This window comes from Ursus maritimus, unplaced genomic scaffold (genome assembly GCF_017311325.1).
Source record: "Ursus maritimus isolate PB19 unplaced genomic scaffold, ASM1731132v1 scaffold_25, whole genome shotgun sequence".
Lineage (NCBI taxonomy): Eukaryota > Metazoa > Chordata > Mammalia > Carnivora > Ursidae > Ursus > Ursus maritimus.
In genome coordinates, this window is record NW_024425008.1 from 28,697,984 (window position 1) to 28,703,977 (window position 5,994).

A 5,994-nucleotide genomic window follows, 5' to 3' on the forward strand; every position below is an offset into this window, starting at 1 on the left:
AGTTTTTTAAATAAAAAAATAAAATATGGGCGCCTGGGTGGCTCAGTCAGTGAAGCGTCCAACGCTTGACTTCGGCTTAGGTCATGATCTCAGGGTTGTGAAACAGAGCTGTGTGTCGGGCTCCGCGCTGGGCATGGAACCTGCTTAAGAATTTCTCCCTCCCTCTCCCCCTGCACCCCACCTCTCTAAAAAAAATCAAAAAACAAAAAACATTCAATTAAAAAATAAAAATAAAACAATAAAATGAATAAGGAAGGGTAATAGACTAGGGTTGTGAGGACTGAGTGAGCGACGCAGTGTAAATCCGTGGTTTTCTACAGGGGACCCTCCTTGCCCCTCAGCAGTGATTTGTCAGGCCCAGAATGTCAGCACATCCAGGAGCCCTGGTGAGAAAGCACCTGGCACAGAGTAGCTCTCGATAAACGGTGGCTGGGATTTTTATTTAGTTTTCATGAAAGGAATTTACCACGTCCCCGCTCAGAGGAGCCAGTTACTGACGCAGAAGCAGCTAGCTGGACCTCTGACAACAAGGGCTTGAGGGCGAGGCCTGCGTGTCCGAGGGCACCTGGCCGTTTGTGGTCATCGGCGGAACCAGAAGGGTCTTTCTCTACAAACTCAGGTTGTTTATTTTACATTATTTTCTTTAAATCAAACTAAGTTGGACGATAAGTCCTTATCCCTCTGGGAAATTCAACCTGTCCTTATTGCTGCCTCCTCCTGCACACCCCCGAAAGATGGGCAGAGACTCTGGGGTCTCACACAGGGCAGACTTCCAAGGAGTTCCTCTGGCCTGCCAGCTGCCGGGGGGGCGAGCCCTGGCGGCCCCCGTCCAGGCCTGTGTGGTCCCTGGAAGGCTCAAGTTGCTGCTTCTGCGGCTGCACTGGCTGGGAAGCCGTGATCAGGATTGCAGGGTTGGGGTTCCAGCCTGCCCTCCCTTCATGAAGTCACTCTCCTGTCTCTCCCCTCTCTCCGAGCGTAACTCCCTCACCAGCTGGGTCGTGACTCTGCCCTTCCGCCCAGGACCACCTTGAGACAGCTCAGGGCAGAGCTGCCGGGCCAGGGGCTGGTCTGTCCGCTCTCAGCTCCCAGACCGCCTTCCACACTGCCCACATCACCCTCCTCCTTGTCAGCTGGCTGGACAAGAAGGGCCGGGGGAGCCTAGAAGGGAGGAGGAGGGGAAAGCACAGCTCTGACTTTGCAGCTTTGCTCCACCAAAGCCCTTGCAGCCGGTCACGTCTTCAGCTGTTTCCCCCTTCCCGGCATCCCGGGACATGCCCCTCAGGGGTACCCCGCGGCTGTGGGCTGGGCCCCTCCTCAGAGCTGGAGCTGCTGCTGAGCCAAGCCCTTCCTCCAACCCACAAGGTTCTGAGAGGCTCACCTCTTCCCTCTGCTCCAGGCCCTGGGGCAGGAGCTCCTGCTCTTATCGCCTGTCCTATTCCTTCGGGGACCCTCGCTCTCTGTTCTCCCTCACCGGCTGCCTCATCTTTAATGCCTCAGATTACAGTCTTTGTTCAACTGTCCAGTGAGGTTGCTACCTGCTGTCCCCGCGTGTGTGTGGCGCGGGGTGTGCCTGCATGCTCTCCCCATCCAGCAGCTGGATTGCACCAAAGTGCTGGCTCCAGGGTGTCGTCCGAGGAGTGCCCAGGACCAGAATGATGGTTTTGAGCTGTTTCGACACCAGACGCTCGGCTTCCTTCACTGCAGCACGTTCAGCTCCTCACTGTCACCTGTCCCGGCTGTCAAGGGGCAAGCAGGGCAGTTTGCCATTTGTCTTCCAAAGGCTACAACTGGCTTTTTCCCCGAGAGCAAAGGCTGATGGCCTGTAGACACAGGGTTCTCTTGGGTCCTGTGAGAAGCATCAGCTCTACTGCCTAGAATGAAGTGTTTTGTGAGGGGCAGGGAAACAGTAGAAGGAGAGCACTTTGCACAATCCCTGGATGTCTTAAGGGGAAGTCTTGTTATTAAGGTTTCTGACTGCAGGGCCCACATTTAGCCAGAGGAAAGAAGTCAAATGGGGCCAATGTAAATAGGCACAGGAGATAAGCAACACACGTGCACCTTGGGAGAAAGGGCACAAGGCCAGGGGAACTACCAGTGTGTCAACCCGACTTAAATAGGTTCCAAGAGCCTGTCATTCGGTTTTTTGTTCCTCACACCTCTTCAAGAACGTGTGTAGGTCAGGGGTACCAACTCCACCCCAGCACCAACCCCTAAACTCTCCCTATGGGCCGAGCTCCTGCTGCCATCTTGTGGCAGTTTTTATGAGGGCCATCAGCAGAGCCACTGCTCCCTCGCCTGCTATGCTTTTATTTGTAGACTGGGACCTTTCTTGACTCTGAGCTCTCATTGCATTCATGAGCAGAAGGAAAGGCCACTCCCTGACACACATTGCCCTTGTGAGGGTCTCACCTCTGATGGAGTGCCCTGCTCCTGCCATGGGACTCTCAACCGTCCACAGGCGAGGTCTCCCCATCTCCTGTGCGGCACAATGCAGGGAGATGGGGTGCACATGTGGGTGGGATGGGGGCGTCACTGTTGACTGAGCAGGTCGCTCTGTACTCCCAGGTCCCTCAGGAAGAAGATTTCTCCTTTTGAGTCAGATTTGAGTGTCTCTCGAGGAAGGGAAAATACGAACTCCAAAGGTAAACAAAACAAAATAAAACAAAAAACAAAACACTCCACTGTATCAAGAATTGTCTTATGTTTTTAGTCACATCCTTCCTCCCCCCTCCCCCTGGCTTCATGTTGCATACATCTTGCTGCTGACATCTTGGCTGCTGTCCTGACTCTTCTGTGGGTGCATGGTTTCCAACTGTGAGCTCCTAGAGGTCAAGGACCCTTGGTATTCATAGCCTGTATCTATCACAAAAAAGGTAGTAAATGTCCTTGAGTGAAAGAACTCTATGCTATCTGGTCAGCATATCCTGTCAATTCTTCCAGAAGCCATTCTCTTATCCTAGCCTTCCTCTTTATTCCCAGGGTCAAGGCAATAAATGCTGTGTGCCACCCACATTTCCCTTCATGATGAGACGCTCCTTCCCCTTGACTGCTCAAAGCTATGTCTCTCCCCAGGAATTACCCTCTTTCCAAAGGAAACTACTTACCCAAGGTTAAGCCTCCTCTGGGTGCACCCCACATCCAGTAACTGGTGAATGCCGCCTGAGCTAGCTCCAGCCTCTGTACCCTAGGTTGAGGTAACTCGGAAGGACCATAGAAGCTCTAGGGCTTATGGTGAGATAGGCTGAGGCCTTTGTTGTGACTGCATTGCTGTTCACCTTCTCCCTCCGCCCCATTAGGCTTCCTTCCCTCCTCACGGGTTGAGGGCTGTCAATGCACCGGGCAATGACAGCAACAGACTGAGGACAATTACTCACCTACTTAAGGCAAAGTGTCAGAGTCAGAGGGGCCTGCTTGGGGGCACATAAAGAACCTCTCATCTCCTTCAGTCAGAGGACAGAAGCAGCGGAGGCTTGGGCCAGAGCATAATGCTAAGGGAGCAGAGCTCCAGAGCAGACTAAATTCTCAACTTAGGTAAGTCTGCTGTGCCCAGGGCGGGGCCCCAGTAGAGAAGGAACTGAGACTTGAAATGGGGACCATGGCAGCTCTAGAGCTCCCTGTAGAACTGGCTGATGTTTCTGTTGTAACTGTACTGCAGTTCAACTTGATGCTCTTGAGAACCTTGGAATCCACATACTGGCCTCGGGTCAGAGGTGACCTGCTCCCTGGTGCCTGGAGACCACTCAAAGTCTGCTCATCCCCTTCAGTCGGCTCCCACCTCCTCTCCTGGCTGCCTGGCCAGTAACAGGTCAAGCCACACCACCACCTGGCCAGGAAGTGCTAGGTCTGCTGGGAGGAAAGAGGCTTTGTGTCAAAAGAGCTGTAAGATCCCATCAGTGCATACTGGCAGAAGCACGGAGAATAGATATGGGACTGAATCTGGAGGATGCTGAATTGACAGAAACAGAATATAAAGTTGGATAGGAGTTTATCAACAGGAGGACACTCTCCTATGAAAGAAGATTGATACCCTGGCAAAGCCCCTAAAAATAATGCAAATATGCTGCTAGGTTGTTTCCCAAGAGCTTAGAAGAAGCAACAGTCCACACTAAGTACAACAGAAATGCCAAAATTGCCATGGTAGTGGTGAAGAAAGGGGTCCGAGGTCCAGAGAAGTGGGTGCGTTAAAATGGGCATATTACCTAAGATCAGAAAACCCACCAACTATGTTCCATGGGAGGGAGGGCCACGAGGACACTTTGTTTAGCAGAATGATAAGAACTGTGCTGGTGAGAGGGGCACAAATACTACTACTGAAGCAGCTCAGTGGTCGCTGTCCTCTGCGGGCCAGGGCTGGGACTAGGAGATACGGCGATAGGACTAGCTCCCCTATAACAATGGGATGACAGAGACTTGCATTAATAGAGGCTGAGAAGTAAATGGCGTCAGAAGCAAGGTGGATGTAATTATTGTATAAGGAGCAAAGTCAGCATGGCAGCTAAGATAGCCTAACCCAGAGAGAACATAGAAATGGTTAATAGAACATGGCATTCGGAAGGGCAAGTCAGACAGATGGGCAGCCAACAAGGGTATCATGCAATCTATGCACAATCAAAACAAAAATCAAGGAGGCTGAAGGGAAGTACCTTAATAAAAAAAAAAATCATAATCCGTTGCCCAGGGTCTGGACCTGGAACTCAGTGACTTGAAGGGAAAGCTGGGCCCTCAAAAGGAAGTACCCTGCAATATCACACAACATATATGGGATGGTTACCTTCTCTGTCCTTCCCCAAGAGATGTATGGGCCAAGGGGAAGATCCAGAGATTCCAAGGAGTGGTTGGACATAGAAACAGGATAGGAGTTGACATTGCTTTTGGGCACCCAAAGTGTCATCATGACCCGTGTTAGAATGCTGGTAGAGATATATGGAGATTTATGCAGGTCTGACTCAAAGTGGTCCCACTGGGTCCAAAGACCTACCCAGTGGTTATTTGCCTAGTCCCAGCATGTATAATCAGAATGCACATACTTGGTAATTAGGCAGACCATCTAGTTAACCACACTGGGGAAGGCCAAGGGGAAGCCTATGAAACCACCCTCCTGCCCCCCCAGCCAAGAAGTAACTCATAAATAATGCCATATCCCGTGGGTCTGAGAGGAGCTATCAAGGAGATTAAAAGAGATCTAGCTGTTTTTTTTTTTTTAATAAAAGAGATATAAAGGAAAAGACATAAAGATGATAGCCTGCTTATTTCCAACTGATTCACCAGTCAGGTCACCAAAAAGCCAGACAGATGCGGTATCTTTGTCAGAAAAAATTAACCCTGCTTCAGCCACATGGTGGTACCTGGTATATGGCCGCCTTGGCAAATGTATCCTTATCCATCTCCACTGAGAGAAAGGGCCAGAAGCAGTCTGCATCCACAGATTGATACCACTATACTTTCATGATCTTGCCCCAGGGCTATGTTAATTCTTCTGCTGTCAAAATATAGTCTGTACGAAGCCTGACCTTGTAGACATGCTGCAGGACATTACATTAGCCCAATACATTGATGGCCTCATGTCAATCAAACAGGATGAGCAAAAGTGCAAGTATGATGGGAAATAAAGCCTATAAAGATTCAGGTGACTGCTGGGACATCTTCAAAATAAAGGACTAATTTCTCCCATCATTAAAAAGGAATCATATGCTCCACAGGTCAGTATGGATTCCAAGGTCAGCAAAGTCCAGCCATGGGAATTCTGCTCTAACCCATTTGCCAAGTCACATGGAAAGCTTTAAGTAGGGCCCAGGGCAAGCAATGACTGTAGCCAGTCCCACATGTGGTATAAGCAGCCTTGCTCCTTGGTCCATAAAACCTGGTAGATCTTATGATATTTAAAGCATCTATGGTGGGCAAAGATGCTGTATAGAGTTTATGGTAAGCCTAGCTGGAGAATTACAATGTAGACCCACAGGGTTCTGGAGTAAGGCTATCGCATTTACCACAAAG